Source organism: Numida meleagris, chromosome 3 (assembly GCF_002078875.1).
Source record: "Numida meleagris isolate 19003 breed g44 Domestic line chromosome 3, NumMel1.0, whole genome shotgun sequence".
In the NCBI taxonomy this organism is placed as follows: Eukaryota; Metazoa; Chordata; class Aves; order Galliformes; family Numididae; genus Numida; species Numida meleagris.
In genome coordinates, this window is record NC_034411.1 from 74,599,981 (window position 1) to 74,624,969 (window position 24,989).

A 24,989-nucleotide genomic window follows, 5' to 3' on the forward strand; every position below is an offset into this window, starting at 1 on the left:
ATAAGTTATCATAAATAAGAACATAGCAATGGCATAAAAGGGTATTTTACTTGGGAAATAATAATGTACCCTAGAAATCCTGAAATCCCATAATCTCTACAATGTGGTATGGCTCCAGATCAAGGGCAATCTTTTCTTCTATTTCCTGGTATACAGACAATGTGGTTGGATGATTTCTGAGATGTTTTGCCTTCTTTTAGGAAGTGCCCACATAGTAAAGTTTGGTGATTTTTTGCTGTTTTTTTTTTCCCTGTGACATCTTACTTCACTGTAATAATGACACAGTGTTTGAAGTCAATAATTTAATTGTGGATCACTAAAATCTTGCATTCAAGATGGAAAAAATATTTTTTTCTAACTTGTCTAAGGATAGTTTAAATGATTTTTCCAAGAAGTTTAAATTAGTGTCAGTAGTCCAGATTACTGAAGTGTTTGGAACTGTATAAAATAAGAAGTAGGCATGGCCTCTCTCCACACTTATGCCCTGAGTAAAACACAGGGAAAACAGAAATAAAACAAAAACAAACAACAAAAAGAGATCGGAAGGAGTATTATTCATGTATTACTGTACGGCAATAGCACCAAGAAGTACAATTACTACAAGATGTGGTTCACTACCCAGAGCAGAAATACAGTTGAATATTCTGTCTGTTCCCCCCTAAAAATCAAATCACACTGTCTGTACACACACAAAAAAGGGTCAGAAATAATTGCCCAGACACAACACAGAGGACACAATGTCATCTTTCAAATACCAGAATTCCTACCACACCAGAAATACAACATCTGGAAAATGTTATACAATGCATTGATTTTATTTATTAATTGTTTTGTCCTGGATGATATAATTACCCTCTAGGGGAAATCAATCTTTTTATTCATTTCTTGCATTTATTATGAACCTTGCACAGAAAGTGAGATAAATTTGTTAACTGAGAGATAACATTGGCATTAGGCTCTTCAGGTACAGTGAGCCAATCATACTTCTGCCCTAAATTACCTTCACCAGAAGCAAATGAAGATGTAAAAAGAAATGTGATAATTGTACATGAGTGAGACTAAGTCCTATATTTTTCAGAGTGAAATTTGGAATATTTGGGGATTAAATTCTATTAGTATTACTGCTGCTGTTTGGTAAATATTGCCTTAGTCCTCCACCAGTTTTATTCAGATCTCCACTGAGATTAATAATAATTCTCCCTTTCCTTTGTAATCCCTGAAGATTGGAAACAACTTGTTTAAATATAATTAAATCTCTTCAGTAGTTATCCTTTGCAAACCAAAATAATCATGCACTTGAAGAAATAAACACCTTGATTGAAGATGTGAATTATTCTTGATTGTCACTTGAGATATAAGAGAGATATATAAAAAAGTTGTTAACTGTATATCTCACACAGAATTTTCAATTGCAGGCTAATAAATAACTGATTAGAATAGCAGATTATTCAAATGAGAACTTACTGTTCTTGAAAATACATTGGCTACTGATTATTGTACTATATTCCAATCAGAGATGCTCATACTTCAGGGATTAACAAAAAGGCTTATTTCATGCGATCTATTTAACTTCATCAAGCATAAGAGCACACAGACTGCAGTTCCCATAATCGATCAGTTAATTTAATCTATTAATTTCCAAGTGGGAAGCAGGAATTATTTGCAGCAACTCTATCAGGATTCCCTCCTTTAAATAAGTGATTTCCAAAAAATCAGTATTGTGTATTATGAATAATGAAAATAAAACAGTTCATGGTTGTTCCTTTACCAAGGGTTAATGTACCAAGGCAGTAAGCTCCATCTGAGAAGTAAAAATATTTTTGTAGGAAAATGAAATGAAGATGATCAGTTAGATAGACAATTTTTGTGACACTGAGAGGACGACAAATAAGCTTCCGGAGCCTTTGTGGCTTCTGCTAGAATCTTAAAAGCTCAGTTCTTTAACATGTCACCTGTGTGATATTTCACTGGTAAGCCCTTTAGTTTAGCAGAAGTCTGATCTTTCTGCTTCTCTTCATTTGTCTCAATTTTTACAGTCAGCTTTTCTTCTACTGTTTTGCTGAAATAGTTGTTTTTCTAAATTGTATTGTCAAGCAGTCTTTATTTGCTCAGCTGCTAGTTCAAGACCTTCACTTCCCAAGATGCTTCTGTTGCAACTACCAGTTCTCTCTTCCCTTCCCTCTTCACTCTTCCTTCTTGTGAAAAAGTTCAAGCAATACAATTTTCTTCTTCTGTAAAGAGAAGCACTGGAATTTTACAATTTCATTTTTTCAGTATGGATTTATTAGTTCAAATAATTTCCCAGAAATTAAAGTCTGGATTTTTAATTCTTGATAGCATTAACAATCTGAAATTATTTCAGGAAATTCCTGCAAATAGAAAGGGCCACTTAGTTTAATCAGACATCTAGAAAATTTGCTACTCTAAATAGAAAAATCAATAGTGAATGAGAAATACACATAATTTGTAACATTATGGATATCTTTGCATTTTACAGTCTATTAACCACTAAACAGGTCATCTTCCATCTGGTAAAAGGTTAAAAAAAGTTAAATATTTGAGTATTAAAAGCAGTTCATAAGAAAGAAGAATCCTTTTCATTTTACTTGCGATTTTGTTTCTATTTTATTTTTGGTTTGTTGTTTTTCTTGTTGTTTGTTTTTCTTTGCTATGATTGAATTCAGACAAATGAAATAAGAAGTGTGTATGTGCATATGTTTTTGTGTTTTGTTTGTTTTGTTTTAAAATTGAAATAGGGAAGAAAAATCCTGGAATTAAATATTTTTTATTGAATTCTTAAGTTATTTCTGATAGGAATGAAATTCATTCTTGTTTTCATGAATCAGTAATAAAAACAAAAACTTACTCTGATGATATCTTAATGTCAACCTATCTGATGGATAAATAATTAATGAAGGTAGTGATTTGACTTCACTTAATTTCAGTGCAGTAATCACCTTTTATCAAAATCTCATTTTCTTCCAAACATCACTCACAACAATCTCATGATTTTTCTTCAGACTACTATTTCCTCAGTTTTTCCACAAAGTAGTTGCAGTGGGGATCTACCATCCATGGAGAAATTCAGAGCGATTCACTCAGCTGAATAGAAGCTATTTTCTTATGCTTGATAATGACCTTGCTTAATTACAACTGAAAGCACAACCCAATTTCTCATAGCAAGCTGGTAAAAAAGCAAAGTATCAGCTGTCTACCATACCACCTGGAATCCTAAATCCTTCTATGGCAGTTCTTTAATCTGGGGAATAGTAGAGAGTAAGTGTTTGCTGCTTTGGGTCCTAATCTTCTCCTATTCAGAAACAGGCAAGTATGTCATTTCTTATAATACTGAATTTCCCTGTAGTACGCTGTACGGCAAAATATCTAACACTGCTGTCCTGCCTTCAGGAGATGACAAGGACAAATTAACATACACTTCCAGTCAAGCTGAACCCAGGTAACTGATGCCAAGGAAATGTCCCCTCATCTTTAGAACCTGCACATTCAGAGAAGTATGGATTCAATTGCATCTCCCACATAGTCCAAAGCCATATAAAATTGACAGGGAAAATGACAAATGTCAGTAGGCAGCACAGAGCTTTGGGTACCTATTAAGTTAAGCATAAATAGCACCACCTTGTGTTCTCAGCCATACCATTTGTAAGACACTATTCCTACTGTAAATCATTCCTATACCGTCTTTTCTGTAGTAATTAAAACAACACTCTTTGCTGTGCCCCTGGGTTAATATAATTTGTTTTATTCACAGCCCAAGTCATTTGCCTCCCTGCAGCACTCTGCTATTATTATATCTACCCAGCACTGGTGGGGGAGCAAGTAGAGTACGTTTCAAGGTGCACATAAATCCAGTTCAGGCTAGTTCAAATGAAATAACGTAAGTGCAATGCACTTGACTCCCATAGGGAGAACTCATAGGAGGATGAAGAAGGATTCAGAAAAATCAAAGCTTTGCCTCAAACATATTCATTAAGAGAGAGAAAGAGAGGGGGTAGTAATACAAAGAAAATGGATAAAAAGCTAGGATAAAAAAAAAAAAGTAATATATGACAATCATAGCCACTATGGGAAAACCAACTCCTGTTTGGAAAATGGATGCCAATATCGTATCCTTCTGCCCAAGGTGACTGAACTCACAAGGTCCAGTCTTCCATCTCAACTCTTCTGAAAATTGGACAAAACTTTTACTGAAGAATTCTAACAAAAAAAAAAAGCGTCTATGAAATCAGAACTTGCAGAAGAATCCACAAATCACTAAGCCATCTAGAGATGGATAAGAGTAGGACAATTATATGTAACGGTAATATCTTCCCAGCTGCTAACAGTTTTTCTATTAGAAGTTGTTCTATACTTGTTGTTGCTCATGTATTTAGTAATATGGAGATAATAGATATTCCAAATATTCAAAGTTATTCACAGATCTTCCTGTGGTTGTTTATTTCTAATAGACTATCTTTGATCAGGAATCAACAATAGTATATTTTGGTGCACTTTTCACTAATTTGTTTAGTGTAAATGTAATGCTTACAGATACATGCTTTCCAGGATTTCTATTGGAATTGTTTTTAAGATTAGCACCGTATTTCAGACCCAGAGATGAAAGATTATATAGGCTGCATAATGGGCTGCATGTATGGTTCCTCAGTTCTAAAGTTTCCTAAACTTTTTGCAATTCATCCCATGGTACCAAACAAAATCAGCACAGTGAATTATTCTCAGAGTCATCTGCAAAGATTCTTATATTAATCAAAAGATCTTTTCCAAATACATGGCAATTTATGTGTGATGATCATCTAAGGACACAGGACAATAAAGGTAAACACTGAACATATTGATTGCAACTCTGGCATTTTTGAAAGTTTATATTGTGGGGGAAGGTCTTGTTATCTGCATTTTGTCTGGTAGTTGTGAAATATTAAAACTAAATTGGCAGAGAAATCACCTTGTATGTTAATTATAAATAAGTGTCACAGGAGAGTGAGACAGCTAAATCAGTGGGAACTAGTATAGAAGCAGGTTTGAACAAGAGTTAGTTTGAATTAGATAGAAGTATTTTTCATAGGAACTTTTAGAGAATGGAGTTTAGAGCTGAATGGTTCTCCGTGAACACTGAAGACAGTAGGGAAGCCAAGAGATAAATATGAACAGGACTTGTGGTTTTAAGAGCCAGAAACTATTGCATAAGACAGTCTGGGGAATTGGAGAGATGAAGGCTCTCTCTTTTGTTTGATTCTGTATTCAAATATTGGACTGTGCAGGTATCAAAATATTTGACTGGTGCTCTGCATCCTGAGAATGATGTGTTAGACTGTACTGTGGATACTGGAAAAAAGCTTAGGGACAGTACTTCAATGGGTTCAAACTGCTTTCTCAGCAACACCAGGAACCTCAGAATTTTGGTTAATGCGAAGTAAAAAGTTCATGCATCTCTCTAGTGTAAAAGACATAATGAGAAAAAAAAAGATAAAAAAGAAGAAAAATCAGTGGTAATACTTGCTGAGGTCTATATGCATTCTAAGTATTACTCAAATTCTAAAATATTACACCACGGTAGTATATTCTATGAATAGAATCCGATGAATATAGGTATTAGAAGATACTTCAGTTTCATCTGTCATTTTTGTACTTCAAAAATGTAGTACCTTTCTTTTCTCCTTTCATTCCATGAACAGTCTTTGCAATCCTGCTAAGTTTTAAGCAAGATAATGCTAATTATAAAATAATTTACTTTATGATGAACTAGTATATTCCCTGTCATTTCTTTATGAAGAATAAGACATTCAAGGAAGTAATTAAACAGATGTTTATTGAAATTACTTTTCCCACTTTGGAGGAATGTAAATAATGGATTTTAACTCAGGAGAGGATTCACTAATGGCAATAGAGATAGATGAAGATTTATATCTAGATCAATATGGCTCTCAAATTTTTATGAAAAAATGTTTCATTGTTCTTCCATAGCCTGCATTTACTTAGTGAAAATATTTCTGTGTTAAAGAAACACTGTCACTTCAGTGCTTCGGGAAAACAGTGGAAAATGACCATAACTAACATCAAGGAAACATTTATTTTCAGGCATAGAGAATTAACTGTCACATCTGACTCACCATTTCCTATATCTTTTCAAACTGTGTCATTTTGTTATTAACTAATTGGAAGAATGATAGTGGGTATACAAAATATTTTGAGAGAGATAATGATTGTTCTATTAAAAATATAGCAATTCATCATTTAGTATCATTAGTGGCTCATAACTGGTAATACGTCTATAATATTCATTTGAGATTTTATTCTGTTTCAGTCAATGTAAAACCTAGATTAACTGTAATAGCTGTCTGTATTAAAATTGAGATACTGCCTGTGGAAAATGGATAGTAATTTGTTGATTATTCATATTTTTAAACATTCTGCTTTGCACTAATTTGTTATGCAAAATTAAATTAACATACATGGAGCATATGGATTTTTTACTTTTTTTTATACCTCTTTCTGGCAGTGATGAATGGCATATAATTTATAACAGAGAAATTTAATAATTAAAATGATTTTTATTATTTTGTTTATTATTTTTTTTCTCTCTGGAGTCTCCTCTAATTTTGCCATAAGATTAGCAAGAAATTTTGCTCAGCATCACCTTCTAGTAGAGCCCAGCAGGGACAATTTTCCATGCAGATTCAATCTCTGTCTAAATTCCTCTAATCCCTTGATTTTTCCTGGGGAAAATAATCAGATCCCTGTTGTGTTCCTGATGCTCTGAGTAGTCATAAAGAAAAAAAAAAAAACGAGACTCAGTACATCTAGGGACCCAGGCTATGCATCATCTCTTCAGCCTAACTGAAAAGGATGATACATGCAGACTGGTCGATCATTCACTAAGGCTTTATCATGATAATACAACTTCATTTATGGACTGTAGGTATTTGCGGTGGCAATGTGGTGTTAAGCTGGCCAGCCTTCCAGGAGACTCTTTGGTTGGGAAGACTCCAACACCTGCCTACAGACTGCTTTCTTTACATTCACAGCACCTGAGCTGATTTACCAGTAGATTTTGTTCAGTAAAGCACTGGGGTTAAGTTCAAGTTCTTTATGAATTCTTGGTAATATACACCACTGGTATGGAACACCTAGTCAGGTTTAGGTGGTTTAGTACAGTAAAATTTTGTTGTTTTCTATAGCTGCCATTATGCCAGTGAAGAACTTGACCAGGCAGCTCCCATCCTTTGACTGCAAGGTCAAATCAGACAACAGGAATCTGTCTGCTCACCTGGAAATTACTACTGGCAGAAATCCTCATCAAGGTGCATGTTTCTTGGCCTTGCTCAACAACAAAATACCCAAACTGCTCTGGTTTTGTGACTTTCATGCATAGCCTGAGAGTACTAAACATAAACTTTTGGAATCTTCTGTACTTGATATTACAGTGTAGTAATTTCAGAATTTATTGACCTAAAAATATTGATATTGCTTGAGTCAGAGTTTCTTTTATCTTAAAATTCCATTTTACAGCACAATCTAAAGGTGGAAATGGGAAGAGAGGGATATAAATAACTTGGAAATTATATTTGCACTTGTTTAAAAGTCTTTTACATTGTCATGACAGAAAGCTCTTACAGTAACAAGATTCTGCTCCCATTTATTTTTCATCTTATTTAGAAAAATAACTACAGAATTGCTTTTCAAATGATTTTAGGAAGGGATTTCTTCTGTTCTTACTGGTGGTAGAACTCTCATCAATAAAGAACAGTCTAAGTCAGCGCAAAAGAGTTTTGAAAACTGATTCTAAATGTTACAGTATACTATGGTGCATTTAATTACACAAATGAGTTCCTTAAAATTCTTAAATCAGGAATACTATCCTCTCTATCGGGAAAAAGAATACAAAATACTATTACTTGCCTTTTCTGGTCAGAGGACAACAGAAACCTGGGATCAAGGAAAGAATTTTTAACAAAATCATGAATTTGTTGGGAAGACATATGTTTCACTGCTGTCAGCTTACTTTTCTGCCTAAGGATGAGATGGATGTCAATAGCTTGATTTGATACCTCTTAAAATCTTTACAAAGATTTCAGTAGTTGCAGCAGGTGTTAATGAGGCCAACTGTGAGTCTAAACTCTCTATATTTGACCCTGTCTTCCTGGGATGATGATTTGTACTCAGTATTTTGAGAGGTATGGAGGCTCAATAGTTTGCCTCCTGTTCGTAAACATCAGTTGAAACGTATGCATCTATGTCCTGCCTCATGCTGACTCAGAGCGTAAAATTCAGTGTATAATTTCTCTTGCAGTGTAGCACTATAAACAGTACCACGCCGTCAATAATTCAATGAGGTTCACTGAATAGCTGAAAGATTTGAGTACTACATTTTAAATATCACGTGCCCTTCTGCTTCTTCACCTCTCCATCCCCGGGTCTTGTGCTCACCAGGATCCCACTGACAAACATTTTCCATGGCATCAGTAGAGCTGCAAAACTGTAAACCAGTTGTGGATAACCTCACATTCTGGACACATTAACATAAAGGTATTTCACTGTCTTCAGCAGAAGGAAAGCATTTTTACATTAGCTGTCTCTTTCAACTGTCCACAGAATTCCACATAATAAAAAGAACAATAGCCAATAGCTCTAAGGAAACAGTATCTACAGTGAGACACTTCACCCTGATATTGTTTCATTTCAGTCATCTCAAACAATGAATTAATTTTAAATATAATGCTTTTTTTATTTTTTATCTTCAAAAATTACTAGTTCCTGTCTCTCTTAAGTGTCTCAAACAGTACAGACATAAGAAAGATTCCTATATTACAGATTTACATGATTCTGTTATTTTACATATATCTGCTTGTTAAACTAGAAGTAAATTTAACATTGTTGAAACATTTTCTTTTACAGTATAATTAAACACAGAAATAACTTATTTATTGGGAGAATATTAGAAGCACAAGTAGAAATTGAGATGTGTGCAATTCCTCATGAAAAGAAATATTTTAGCAAAATGTGGTTTGCAAGCTATGTACATTTTAGATAACTTTGCAAATAATGTGATCATTTCCCCTCCTGGAAGATTAGGTATTGTCCTAACGTATGGTAAAAATAAACGGAAAATTCCAGCTGAAGACACGATAAATTTAAATTAGAAATAGCATTTTATTATTTGCAAAGAAAGGTAAAATAATAATATATTTCTGTACAGCAAGAATTATTTGTGTATCGAGATGCTAAATCACAATGATTTTAAAAAATACTTCAAATTAAAAATATGTGTGACTTTAATTTAAATATACATTTAGAAACATACCTTTCTTTTTGTATGTATATTTCTTGTGTGGCAGAGGGTATCTAAAATCTGAAATTTGAAATGTCTTAATTTAAGGAAACTTTTTTATTTAGGCAAACCTTTGTCAGCTTTATTTCAATACATTGTGAAAAAAACAGCATATTAAATGTGTGCTTGGAGAAACATTAATGTCAGCATTTTATTTTTCTTACAAATAGTAGCTCAGTAATAGCAGTAAAAGGATTTGTGGTGCTGTTTTTTTGGGGTTTTTTGTTGTTGTTGTTGTTTCCGCTACAGCTCTCAAAATGCTGAATTTTTATGAAAATTCTGACATTAGCAAGTAAAAGAAAGGTAACTCTGCGTGCTCTCTTGCATAAATTAGAATATCAATCAGCTCTACTTTGCTTAGCTGTGAATTCACTAAGAGTGTACTTTACATTAAGGTTTGTTTCTTAATACAACCCCAACATATATGTAAACATAGAAAGGAGGAAGCCCTAGTGTACTTCAAAAGCAAAACACTAAAGTTAAAATGTCTATGCTTGCATCCTGTAAAACACATAAAATGTGTTCTTTTAATACTTTCAAATATACTAGTTAAAGAGCAAATCTCACACTATCCAGAGTTCTTCTGCAAGGAATTTTACAGTGTTCTTAACTCTGTGAATCCAACTAGTGCTGCAATGAGTCTATATTAAGGTGAGCTGAACTGTTTGTAAGCTACCACTCCGCATTAAGAGATTATGAATACACTAAGAATTTGACATCTAAGGCACATAGCAATTATATACCACTTTGAAAAGATTCTGAGTATTTTAAGCAACAATTCTAACATATAATGACATGAATTATGGTATAAGATATACCAAAATTAACAAATAGTACAGCTTTTGAATGATCTTTTTCTTTTATCTTTATCATATTAGATACTGTAAAGTCAAAGATATAAAGTGTTTTCATGGTGTAAGAGATGAGTAATTTTCTGTTGAAATGCACAAAATTTTGTTATTAGATAGTCCCTGAACACCCACAAGGAAAAGGAATGTTGTTTCTTCATTCTGAAAGGAAAAGAAAAAAAAAGAGGCACACAGAAATGTAAATTATGACATCTTAGCAGAGTAAAATGGGAATTATAAAACAGCAGTATTTAATCAGTGCAAAACCAGAAATCTATTTCTGTTCACTCTACTCCTTTGGGTTTAATTTCAAAACTCTTGGTTGAGAACCACATTTTAAACACCATATTGAGATATATTTTTTCGGATAAGCAGTATTGCAGAATTCCCCAAATGCAAATAATATAGGGAAATAGAAGCAGAGCAAGTGTAAAAATTTACTAAGGGAGTAAAGACATGCTACACGAACATTTTAGTTCTGCAGTAGCCTGAAGATCAGCTACAGAATAAAGTAGGTGTTAGTGATACAGCAAGATACAGGCAGCCATTCTTTAGCTGTGTGGCATATTCAGTCTTCACACTAAAGATGGTTTTCTTCAGTTCCTACATGTGGTTATTTGCTACTTTTTATATGGCGGAACGTGTAAGCAAGATGGTATATAGCAACAAACTCAGAAATCTCTCCTTAGTTTGTAACATGAGGAAAATGTTTACTTCTCAGAAAAGTAGACTGTCCAGTTCGGGAGCAAGAATCACTATTAAAAAGAAAATAAACATCCTGTTGATTGCTTCCTGATGATGTGGTGGGAAGGTGTCTCCAATGTATTGGAAAAATGGCATGTTTGCCATTGCCTAACTTCTCTGAGAAGCTATGATAAATTATGATATCAGATATTTAAGGAAATAATTTTAAAAAGTACCAAGAAATTACGCATGTTCATTGGTCTCGCAAATCAAGTGCAGGCTTGCTCAAATGGTGTAGATGCCATAGTACCTCCAGAGTAAGTAACCAGCCCCCACTGGGCAATGCAGGATGCGTATATTCAGGGTCTAGGCTCCTTCTACCTTAAATGCAGTTAGGCAATCAAGACAGTGTACATAAAATTAAGGGGCTACCTGATAAGAAAAAAAGGCATGCTCCAAGTTCAAGAGTAAATATTACTTTCTTCTTCTATTTTGAGCTATGGTGGATGATCTGGACTGCATACTGAGGCATCACTGATCATTTATTATTCAGATTCCTGAAGTGTTTTGTTTTGTTTTGTTTTCTGTAAAGATTTTTTTCTGGTAGATGTAGAATATGGTTAGAGGCGTGTTGCCTACAAATTGAGAAACCTAAATTCCCCAAGTGCTTTTGCCTGAATTCAAAATTTCTGTACCCTCCCAGAAGGTATAAACACATTAGCTAAGGCACAGGTGTTTTTAGTGTACAAACAATATAGATAAAATAAGATCACACACACTGGCAAGGCATAAAATTCAGGGAAGTTTGGTAATGACCATTTATATTGAAAATATTGCTACCTTATTTTCTGCTGAAAATAAGCTATTGAGAACTCAAGAAAACAAGAGGCATGAGGGCAGTGAGAAAGCAAACATCTGAGCAGGCAGTCAGAAAGAAGACCCTCAAGGATGATGAAGTTTAACTTTGTATAAATAATCTTGCAAAAGGCTGTATGTTTACCCGTGCAAGTATTTGTTTAGGGGCATAAGAAAAGCTGAAGAAGAATGTCATATATCTGTATAGGTCATCATACTCTTAGGTAATAAGATATTGAGCAGCTGCATAATCATTTCAAGACTCTTTGAAAAGAGTATTCTGTGCATTATGCAGCAGTAGATATTTTCTTTGGAATAGTTTAGAGAACTATAATCTGAGCAGCCATAAAACATCAGCTCTCCCCAGATAAGAATAGAATCATATTGGATGATAACAGCTATTTCTGAAAACTCCAAAGGAGATTGGCTATAATTTGCACCTACTCAGATACCTACCTGAGAGCAGATGACTACTGCAGACACTGGATAAAATCAGAACAGACCAAGAATTTGTCATAAGAGCTAAAGGAAGCCAGTAGGTTCTGTTTCTGTAGTATGTTTGTTCGTTCTCTTCCAAGTGACTAAAATGCATCATGGTCTATTAAAGTAAGCGTGTTAGATTTTGTTCATTTCCTACCCTGGTTTCCTCATCAAAGTGGGATTATTTAATCCTGCTCTTTGCAAGGTCTTGTCTGCCTATCTGTTCTCTCCTAGTAACTTCTGAGTCTATTCAAGAGAAATGCAAGGATAGTAACATCCTGCAGGAAGCCAACAAAGCATGTTTCTTTGGAGTTGCATCCTTTCTTCAGTCCTCCAGGCCTCAAGATGCTACATGTTCTGTATGTCACAGAGCAGGCAGGAAGATGCAGCCAAATGCTAATCATCTCATGCACGTCTGCCAGCCAGTCAAAGTCTGCATTTCCAAACAAATCATCCCATGACTGATTGCTCTGCCAGCATAACTGCTAAGTTATGCTAAAAAAACCATCAGGAATAATAATGACAACTGAGCTGGGAATATTGCAGAGGGTCTTGTGGCAGAGAAAACAACCGTATTGTTTCTTTACTGCTGATGAAAAAAAAAAACCAACAAAGAAAATGCATGCTATTTTTGCTGTTTACAGAAGTACTTCACTATTTTTATGTCTGTGATAGATATATACCCATCTATGCCTACAGAATGATGAGAAAGTATTCATCAGTAGCAGCTTTGCCCAGTAACTTGACTGCGGGTTTCAACCTTGATTCTGTGAGTGAAGTTTTGCTCCTCTCACAATCCCTCTGCAAAGAATCCCTGAAAACCCCAGTTCAGACATGGTGACAAAGGTCACATCACACTCCAAAAAGCATGCATAGAGATTTGGCTCACTGTGCAATCCTGTAGGCGTTGCAAAATTATGGCAGACATCTCTTCAGCTCCAGGTGGTGCAGAATCAGAAGAGTTTAAAGTTGCCTCTCTGTCGTCTTCTGTCTCAGTTGCAAATTTTGTGCTGCGCACGCTACAACTCTTTTGGTAAGATTTATCAAAACTGTTTACTTGCAAATTGGAGTTGGGCCCCTGATCTAAATTATTTAGATATTGTAGTGACACTAAATGTTATTTTGTATTTTGTGTGGCCGATATGTTTCTTTAAGAATTAGCACAAAAACAACACACAGATTAGCACACAGATGGAATTAGAGTACATTACAGGGAGATACCATGTCCAGGGAACCTCACCTTAGAACAAAAGGAATGGAAATTGCGTTTTTCAAAGCCCCTTCTCTCCCATTCCCTCACAACAGAGGGAGTGGTACCAGCAACGACAGGAGAGACAGGGCCCAGCAAATAGACAGATGGGTATCAGGCTGACATAAGGCCTGGAATATGCAAGTATTGTTTAGGCATTCCCAGTGGATTTACAACGGCACATTTTTTGACATTGAGGAAGTTACAGTGAGCTCAGTGACTTATTTTTAATCTTTGTTGCATGCATCCCTCTGCCTATTCTGTATTCATACAGTAATTTGAGCCAGATTAAACCCTTTGGTAAGACTAAAAGACAAAAAAAGAAAAAAGCAGAAACAAGGATGTCAGGCTTCTTCTCACACTGAATATTTAATCTTGCTATATGTGATACAAGTTTATATGTGGAGGTTGGGATGAGGAGAAGCAAAACAGGACAATCAAAATGATTACAATATGTCTGAGAGTCTGAATTTAAGGCTTTTTTTTAAAGACTATTGAAGAAAAAAATGAAGCTTATACAAACCAGATGAACAAATGAATGAGCAAGACAAAAATATATGGAAAAGTTGAATCCAAGTCATGATAGACAAAGCTTACAGTAATTACGCTCTGGACAGAAAATAAACAAATAATTTAAGGTTTGTCGTAAGCTTGAAGACACTACCCCAAAGGATATGCAATAACCACAAGTTTCCAACCTGAGAGGAGGAGTTGTAAGTGCTAATGTGAGTGTTCAATCTCTATTTCCACATCCAAAATCCATTCATAAACAAAATATTAGTGAAATGTTTTGTATAATTTTTTCAAGAAAATATTTTTTTCATTTAACTCCAAATGTATTTAAAGCATATTTCTGGTCTGAGATAATAGGAACAATCCTATTTTCTGTTGCCCCATGTTCATTTCTCATTCTCTTCTATTGTAGACAGCAGCCAAATTTGTCCCAGTATCACCAGGGAGTCTAGTGCTTTTTCTGCAATATAGGTAAAGAACAGATGGGTTTTTTTTTCAAACAAATAGAAAATAGCTTTTTCATTTCTAGGCTCAGTTTTATATACCTCTAAGATTAGCATGTATTCATGTAAGAATATATGTATTGAACAGAAACTCCTCTGTGTGAAAACAAACACATTATTTGTAGAAATATTTCTTAAATGTATTACATTTAAATTGCGTTACAGAATATGTAAATCAGAAGCAACTCCATTGAAATCCATGGAAATAAACCAAGATAATACTATTTATTAGGCAGGCTAAGGTCCAAGCTATTAATACTGTTTAAACTTTTGTACCGTTCACATACATCAAGATAGTATGTAGTCTGTTGTTTCCTCCTTCCTCCTCCTCTCCTCTTTATCACTTTGCAGAGAACAGCAAAATCTGTATGTTGCTTTCAGATGTCACTCCATATTAGGAGCCAGATCTCGCCATTAATTTTTAAAAACAACTACCCACTGAGATCAATGCAGAATGCTACTAAAAATGTGACAGTAGAGTGTGACCTTATAATACCAAGAAGTATATCTTTACTTGACTAAAAGAACACAGTGGCAATCTACCAGCATTAGACACTGCATCTGTAGTATTGCAGCATTGGTATGCTGTATCCTATTGTGTTCCCAAATGTGATCACTGATTAGTGATCATTTATTACTGTTTCAAAAACGTAAGGTTCCTTACAGTTCATATTACTCATTTAAAAAAAAAAAGAATACATCAAAACCACAGTTTTAAAAAGGATAAAAAGGATGAAGAACCACCAAGTGTGTACAACCAGACCTATACATGCCTTATGCACACGTGTATCCTCCTGTTGTCCGCATTCTTTCTGGACTAGCTAGAAAGCTACAGGCCTTTATCGTGAAAAGATTCATGTGCATTTTTAGCCAAGCAGTAAACAGTCTACCTAAGCCCAATAAAGAAAATCAGAATTCAGAGCATGAAGCAAATGGATAAGATCTTTGTAGAACTGGAGTCACACCAGTTGTTTTCAAAGAATTACTCTCTTCTTTGCAGCTGTCATGAACCCTGCAGAAGCACTGATGGTTTATTAACTGTAATATTCTCCCACATACCGCAGCGCAAGTTATTTCAGGTGAGGTGAATATTAGAGAGTAATCATATACCAAAAAAACAGGCAAAAATGCTGTAGCTGCAACTCCAGCTAGATCATTACGTATAAGCCAGGCAAATCAATCATGAGAATGACTATATTCATCCTCTGCATTTTACAAACTCATTTTGGTTTTAGCAAGTCAATCAAAGGCACTGATGTACCTAATATCTGTTCTATTCCTCTTCCTTGACCCTTTCTATTTTCACACATACATCATGCTGTTTACAAGTAAAAATATTTTGATTCATTCTCTTGGTACAGTCGTCATCTTTCTATGGAAGAACTGTGGAAAAACATTCACCTTGGTATTGTTATAGCATAGAGGTAAAGGGTGGGGGAAACGTACCACAGGCATGCACTGAAATCTTCTGACTCTCATAGTTTAGAAGTGTCCTTGCAAATGTGACATTTTCAAAAAAGAGTCAGAACTACCATTTCCAGAGTGCCTAAAGATTGCATTAGATGCACAAAGTGATTTCCAAAAAGACAGAAACACAGATTACAGGATTGCTGAATCTCAGAATCACTGGGTTTGGACAGAATCTCTGGAGATCGTCAAGTCCACTCACTGCTAAAGCAGGTTCCCTAGAGGAACACAGGAAAATGTCCAGGAGGATTCTGAATATCTCCAGAGAAGGAGAGTCCACCACTTCTCTGGACACCCTGTTCCAGTGTCACCCTCAAATTAAGGAATTTTTTCCTCATGTTCATATTGAACTCCCTGTGTTCCAGTTTATATCCATTTCCCCTTTTTCTATTGCTGGACAACATTGAGAAGAGCCTGGCCCCATCCACTTGGCTCCCATCCATTAAATATTTGTATGTATTGATAAGATCCACTCTCACTCTTCTCCAGACTGAACATTTCCAGGTCTCTCAGCTGTTCTTCATAAGGGAGATGCTTCAGGTCCTCCACCATCTTTGCAGCCCTCCTCTGGACTCTCTCTAGAAGTTATCTGTCTTTTTTGAACTGATGAGCCAAAAAGCATAGGACTCCAGATGTGGCCTCACCAGGGCAGAGTAGAGGTGAGGTGGCAACGCTCTTTTTAATGCACCCCAGGATACCTTTGGCCTTCTTGGCCACAAGGACACACTGCTGGCTCATGGCCAACCTGTTGTCCACCAGGACCCCCAGGTCCTTCCCGCAGAGCTCTTTTCCTGCAGGTCAGCCTTTAAATTGTACTGATGCATGTGATTATTCCTCCCCACATGTAGGAATCTAATGTTCAGGTCTTGCTGAATAGCAGAACAACCTTTCAGTGTGTTAGCAACTCCTCCTAGCTTTATATCATCAGCAAACTTGCTAAGGGTGCACTCTATCTCTCCTTCATCCAGGTTGTTGATGAAGATGTTGAACAAGACCGGACCCAGCAGTGACTCCTGGGAAACAAAAGTTACAGGCCTCCAACTAGATTCTGTGCCACTGATCACAGCACTCTGAGATCTGCTAGTCAGTTCTCAATCCACCTCACTGCCTACTAATCTCTACCGCACTTCCTGAGATTACCTATGAGGACGTTATGGGAGACTGTCAAAAGCCTGATGATGTATAAATTCCAAGTTGCCTTTAAAGCAAAGGCTGAGCTACCAAATGCTATAGTAAACTCTGAAATATGATTTAGAGTGTTAAATAACTTAATATCTTTTGAAATTTTTGCCTGCCACCAATAAAATGGTTGGGTTCTATGTGAAAAAGGAGGTTTAACATCATTTCATGAGTTCCTGAACTTTTTGGCTTATGACTTGTTCAGGCAACTATAACTTTCAAACAGAAATGACACTTTTCAAATCCTCTTTTTGCAGAATTCAGCACTGGGACTTTCTGTTTATAGCAAAGAATGAGTGAACTTTGCTAGACTTATGAACTTCCCCAGGGATATCTAATGCAAATCCTATCATGATATTTGGAAACTGAGGACTAAATTATGCTTTTGAGTGCAGAGGATTTCTAAATATCTTCATTTTGATTCAGAGAGAAGTATAGTAACCAATGAATGGGGTATGCATTCCACAAAAAATAAATTTCTCCCATAGCTAAAGTCAAAACTTGAGTTACTATCACTTTTTAAACACTGAAGCCCAGCTTTTTGGCAAAAAGATAATTACTTCCATATCAGATCTTTGTATTCCAAGAAGCAGAAATTCACTCTGCCAAAATCTCCTTCTCCTGTGATGGCACTGCAACAAAGTAATACGTTCTCATTGTAAAAAGCATTGTGGACAATTACAGTGAAAATATATCTGTCCCAGTGTCCTCAAGTATCTTTCAATAATCCTAGTCAAAACTGCTTTTTTGACCTATCACCTACTGATGATGGTGATCCTTCATAGTGAAAATACTAATGGTAAAAAAATGAGTTCCATTCTTAATTGTGTAGAAGAAAGTAACTCATAGGTTGTGGTATTTCTAAAGCCAGCTGACTGAGGAGAAAAATATTTGTTTGGATGTCGCAGACAGAGCTTGGATCTATCCTAATTTCCCTGGAGTAATAAAATAAAAGAAATATAAGAAATGAAAAAATAAAATAATTAAAATAAATGTTTTTACAAAATATTACATGTTGTTCTCTTTAATGTGACTTAAGGCATATAGATATGAATAGTTGCAGAATTAATTAAGTCTCTACTGAATATTTTGGACATTCCATTTATAACCCTGAAAATGTCTAACATACCAACAGAAAGACATAAATAATATCATAGTAGAAACTTGTAGAAGGCTTTATGCCAATTGACTTTCCATAGAACACTATATCTCTTTCTACTTGGTAATAGAACTCTGATTTGGAAAACATAAGAGATATATATCGTTTTGATTTTCTGTGACTCTACTAGATATTTTCTTTAGTTAGTATTAAAGCACTGAATGTTACTTAAATTACATATCAAGGTCAACACTCTGTGGTACCACCTAGTACACAACATAGTTGCATAGCTTGGTTTTTAAAGCTGCAAATGCTGCAGGATGCAGACACCCATCATATCCCGTGACATGGAATTAGATGAGGTGCAGTCTGACACCATGCAAATACCAACTTTTGTTACTGTGCTATGGCTTCTCAGGCCACAGAAATATACAAGAAAGGAACCATCAATAGAATTAAGCCTAAATCAGATAATATGCATAGTAAAGGCACTTCAAATGAAGACCAAAACATTGTTAAATTATATTATTTTTTTCTGATACTGAACATCATCCATCTATTTGTAAACGTATTCATCTATGGTGTTGTCACTGAGAATGTGTGATCTCAGCTGAATTCTGTTTTGACCGTAATTCCATATTAAAATATGCTTTTTACTCCCTTGACAGCAAAACTGATGTACAGTGGCAGCTACTGTCAAAAGTTTGTGAGGTTGAACATACCAGTGCTGAGAAGAAAAAAGATTATGGGGGCTTTCTTTTCCTTTTTTAAGGACAGTTAATACTGAAAAGCCAGATGTATGGAGCATCAGTAGTAACAAGCTGTCCAAAGGTGACTGAAATTGTGTAGGGTGATGTAGATATCAAGTACATAAATTAGTAGAAAAGATCAACTATATCTTATTGGCAGTATTTGACACTCAGAGCTATGCTGAATGAACACTGACAGCTGAATTTTGTATAAAATAGTAATTTTGTAAAGTTATGTCAGCAGTGTAGATATTTGGACCATAATTTCGTAGAATCACGTAATTCCAACCCCACTGCCATGAGCAAGGACACATTCGCCTATACCAGTTTACTCAAAGCCCCATCCAGCCTGCCCTTGAATGCCTCCAGGGATGGAGCATCCACAGCTTCTCTGTGCAGCCTGTTCCAGTGCTTCACTGCCCTCTGAGTAAATAATTTCTTCCTTATATGTAATGTAAACCTACTCTTTTTTAATTTAAGGTTGTTACGCCTTGTCCTATCACTACACTCACTGATAAAAAGCCACTCCCCAGCTTTTCTTTAGGTCCCATTTAGGTACTGGAAGGCAGCTCTAAGATCTCCTCATAATAATTGCATGCATGGTCTAGCTGGAATGCTCACTGACATTGTTGCTCATGACAATAAGCAGGCTAACAGCCACTGAAAACTTTTAATGACTAATAGATTTCTAGTTTTCTGTAGAAGATAACTTTGATTGTCTTCACTTGTTCTTAAAGAAAAAGAAGAAAAAAAAAGGAATAACAAAAAAAAACCACCAAAAATACCTTCCCATGTTGAGAAATGTAGGTGTTTTAAGGCCGGATTTTTTTTTCTTTTATGAAAGGACGGCTTTGAATTCTTGCTTTGTGACAGTGCTGAGGAAAGATTCCACTTTTCTGGAAAGAAAAATATGGCACTGGTGTTCTCGGTTCTCTCTGAACTTATGGAGAAGAGTCTTACAAAGATATTTTCAGAGCTCTTTTTTCTTTGCTTTTTTCCTAGGATGTGAATTAAATAATTATCTCTGCTTCTGGCCCATGTAATAATGTCACCTGCTATGTTTATTCTTTCTGTCTGCACTGCATTTGTAAAACATCTGAAATTTGCACAGCAGCCAGAGAATCTTGATATGCTAAGAAATGATATCTGTATGTTTATACTTGCTGCTGCTGTACTTAAAATTATTCAGCTGCTGACACATACAAAAGAAAATTATTTTCAGAAAAATTCACGTATGTGCAAGTGAGACTTGATGGGAGCATGTCCTTCCAAAATACCTTTAGCTATCAACACTATCACATAATCCATCTTTGAAACTAATGAGAAACTAGTGTTAATAATGTAAACAGCAGTTTTAGTCAGACTGCATCATAGTTTGCAGTTGAGGCTGTCATGAACTCCAGCAGTGGGTGAAACAATCTCAACCCAGTAGAAATACTTATACTGTGTAAAAATATCACATTAATATCTACTTCTGAGTAGTCACAAAATTCATAAGTTTCAAAAGAGCACATACATACACATGCACAAAATCCCTTTGATACTACTCAGTCTACTCATCCAAGTAAAGGTGAGTGAAGAATCATGTCATTGCCTTTTGGGACCAGTCTTCATGAAAGGCCTACCAAGTATTTCATTAACATTAACATGTACAGTGTGTGAAAAGCTTTGAATATGAGCTAACTTCAGTTGCCTGGGGGTTTTTAGTTTTACACTTGCTGCCTAGCTAGACATTCCTATCTCTTTCTTACTCCTTCTTATCTTCTGCTCCCTTTTCCTGCCATATGCCACTAATGTAATCAGGGGCCAATAGAGCAACTCACTCTCAGCTCTGATACTGAAAAATATAGTAAATGATCAAAGCTCAGGGCCAGTGTGAGCACCTGGTTGGCTTTGATCAGCATCATTAGTTATGACAAGCAGGAATCCTCTTGTCCTCTCTGAAAAGTGTTCACGCTGGTGGTATATTTATTTTGGTTTCATACTGAGCATAAAAGTAGACTTGTGATTAAAACCTGCGGCATTCTGCTGGAAAGCAAAACTGCCTTAAAATGATGGGGATGGAGTGCATGTGCCTTAAAAATGAAAACTATAGCATGATGCTTTTAGCCCACAATATCCTTGTCAAAAAAATCCAAACTGTCTAGAACAAATAAATGTAGGTGTCTGATTGAAGGATAAAATGTAGGAGCTGTAAGCATAAAGGAATTGCACAATTTATAGTCTCCATTTCAATCTTATTGTCATATTAGACCACAGGTTTTTTTTTTTTGTTAGAATTGTTTTCTCATATTCATTTTTTATCTCCGTTTCATAGGTGTAAAAAATAACATTCTGTTACAGAATGATTTTTGAAATAGTGAGCTTCTCCCATATTTTAGTGTGTGATTGGCTTATTCCCCGTAGACTAATTTTCTTCCAAACATATTTTCAAATTCTGGTTATAGTATGTGTTTTCCATGTAAGTGTCTAAACTAGTTTAGATCCCATGTTTTTTGCTGTTGTTGTTGTTTTAATGTCATCTTGTATCAATGAGTTCCACAGGTGAATTATTTCTGTGTGAGGAAAGGAGAAATCTTTGAACAGTTTGATGTTTTCTGCCTCTACTCCTGCTCTGTGGTATCAGAAGAGATAGGGCTTCTGCCCTTGTAGCTTTTTGACATTTCACTTGCTCATTTGAATTTTCTTTCTTATTGTAATTTATTTTCCTCTTTCTAATGCTTTGTATTTCAAATTAAATTGTACTTAATTGCATGAAAATAATAAACAGCAGGGAAATCAGGAATATTAGATAATAAGACATAAATCACAGCCAGCCTAGGTGTTAAATTGTCCATTAACAATCAAAAAAAAAAAAAAAGGACTCTTCTGGTCCAGTGATTTTCTATATCAGTGTTATCTGATATTTGTAATACTTACGTGATTTTATTCACTAAATAGAGGTTCTGAATTACGTATTGCAAGAATTTTCCTCCATCTCCTTCTCTCTTTCTCCTCCCTTTCATTTCTTCTCTCTCTCATTGGCTTTATATGCGAATGCAAATAAATATTTTTATATAAGTTACATGTATTATGCATAAAAGCAGGAAAAAATCTAGTCTCCAGACTTAAACATTTCTAAAGCAGCCACTCTTGATAGTTGAGAATATTTTCTTTGTATCTCAAATTTCCAATATTTTAGACTGTGACTCTTGACCAATATGTTAGTTTTGTTAAGAGGTTATCACACATATGAACAATGATGGTTATTTCTACTTCCTGATGACAACAGACAAAAATACATGTGGTTTTTTTGCATCTCTGAAAGTCAGGCTTTGAAATTTAGACTCCTAAGCATTCTCTGATCTTCTCCACATTGCATTACACAAAATAAGACTTGTGTGAATGGAGCAGAGGCATACCACTGTAAACAATTTGTTCAACATATTTTCAAAGAGGCTATTTGGTCTTTGGAAACCATTTCTACTAGGACTGTACTTATAACTTGATGTTTTCTCTTTGTATTCCATTTTCTTGATGTATATAAAAAATCTTAATTTTTAACAATCTCTCTTTGATCTTCCTGTAATAACCAGTTATCCTTTAGTTTTTACACTTCAAGTGGCAAATTACGATCCACTCCCCTTCATGTTTTGTATCTTTTGGATTTATAAGAGATAATTTGTGTTATGCTACCCTATTTCCTATTTACCTATTCATGTGTTGCAGTACATAACTTGATGGGGACTACCAGACAGTAAATGGATTTTAATTTAGGAGAATTTATACTAAGATTAGTGGACTTTATAGATTAAGATAGCAATAAGATGGCTAAAATTACTTCATTCTGAATAAATCTTGGTTTTCTTTTGGGTATTAAGTATCTCTGAAGTCCCCTTCTATCTAGAATATATGTCCTCTGTCATGTTGATCTGCTCATCACTTTTCTTGAGTGATCATTGATAATTTTCATTTCCATTGTAGTTCCATCAAAGACAGTGCAGACAGTGTACAGGCACATGGTAAGACCACTCAAGATGAACACAGCCTAAATGGAAAGAAATATTAAATATCAATGGGGAAACAAATTTGTCTTACTCATAGCCGCTTTTAAGAGGTGGAATTGAAACATCCAATTTAGTTGCCCTCCTACATGATTGAGCTTAGTGTTTGGTCCTGCCATCCATCTGGCTGAGTGGCATCAAATTGTTCTCATAAATAAACTCTAGTTTGCCAGACTCCTCTGAAAAAAAGAAATGGAGATAACTGTCTGGGTTTTACAATCTCATATGCTGTCACTTTAAGCTGCAGTTCTTTTTTTTTCCATTCTGTGTTGGTTGAAACCTCATTTAGTTGCAACGTCATGAACCTAATGCTGCAGACATATGGATGTTTAGGGCAGCATGTTATTGACAAATTCTCTAGACTGATGATTTATTATGTACATCAATGGACAGCACTTGTTCTGTCTATGAAGCCTGTGTTCTCAACTCTGTTCATCTGAGAGAGACATGCTGTGCACAAATGGGTACGTGGGCTGTTTTATCCAGATGAACCTTCTACAGAGCTATGCATTTCATTCTGATTTATGCATACTTTAACCCCTTCAATCTGTACTTTGACCTACAAGTATGCCATTCCTAACTGAATCACACTTAAATACATAAGTGTTTCTCAAGCGAAAGGAGAATTCTGGAGTGGGGAAAAAGCACATCTCCCTTAACAAATATGATTGTTCACAGATCAAGTCTGAAAAATGACATGCTAAGCCCTGTTTGAGGGTTTTTAATGCAGATGAACACTGGTGAGTCCAGAGGAGCTGAATGTGTAAATATTCATCACATGGCTCACCGCTTTTGCTAGTAAAGCCAATTCCTCTGAATTCTGTGTGTAAAGAATCAAAAAGTCTGCAAACGCTGTATATTGATGGCATCTTGTGTAGTGTTTCTAAATAAGACTGTCATTTGTAATCACCCCAAAATACAAGTTTCATCAGAGACTGTAGGTCTTAGTCTCCCAGAAAGCAAAACACGCAGTCATTGCCAGGAAAGAATCACTTAATAGTATCTGAAAGAGATGTACATTACACATGCTCTAGTTAAAAGCAAAATACTTCATTCACTTTTTACAATATGTTTATTTTTTAAGTAACTTTTCTTTTTTTTTTTTTCTTTTTCCTGCAGCTATTTCTTTCATAGTTTCAGTGGAAAAGAGTAAGGTTCTTGAGTGACATGAGATTAGATGCAGAAAGTCTCCAGGGATTCTTCTTGTAAAGTCTTCTGAAATTGTATGCTGGCAAGTACAAGAGGTATCTCATGGCATAAGCAGGAATGAAGTTATACTTACTGCAAGCATAATTTAACATATTGAATGTACTCTTTTTAACAGCTGCCATTATAAATAATTAAATAATATAATTACAGTCTTCGCTGGTTTCCCTGTGCGGTATTGCTTACAGTACAGCCTCTTAGGTAAGTTTTCTTATATATGATCTTGTCCAATCTAAGCTTTGTGATTTCTTTCTTTCTTACTTTCTTTTTTTTTTAAGTTTTGACCTTGTGAACACGTGCAAAGCTGAAGATAAAAACTTTGGATTCAGCTAAAAGCTTCTTAGTTTGGAACTGGAATATGTGGCAAATTCACTGGTGCATTGCAGTCTCCAGCCTCCCACAAGATTCCTCCTGGGACACATCCTGTGACTCCTTCTTCAGTCAACACAGTGGAAAGGAGAGAGTACTTTTAGGTCTTAGAGACTAAAAGGGTATTTATATATATATATATATAGGCCAGTACAAGAAACGATGAATTCATAATACATTATATATCTGCAAATCAGAAACTTGAATAAAATCTTAAGGTTCAAGACTTCTTTATTATACTTACAGCCCCAGTAATTACAAAAACATGGATAACTTTTTGCCATCTTAAAAAAGTATCTTTAATTACAAATGTGTTATTTTCAGATTTGGGGGGATTTTTTCATCATTGATTTATTTTCTGCTCTGTCTATAACATTAGTAACCTATATGGGAGAAAAAAAA

The 24,989-nt window shown here is 35.2% G+C and overlaps 1 long non-coding RNA gene across 1 annotated transcript in view; it reads left to right on the forward strand.

Moving 5' to 3' along the window:
- Nucleotides 1–18,052, forward strand: part of LOC110397012 — a 29,568-nt gene extending 11,516 nt beyond the window's left edge. The window contains exon 3 of the long non-coding RNA XR_002437462.1: nucleotides 16,911–18,052. This is a non-coding gene — a long non-coding RNA (uncharacterized LOC110397012). The remainder of the gene's footprint in view (nucleotides 1–16,910) is intronic.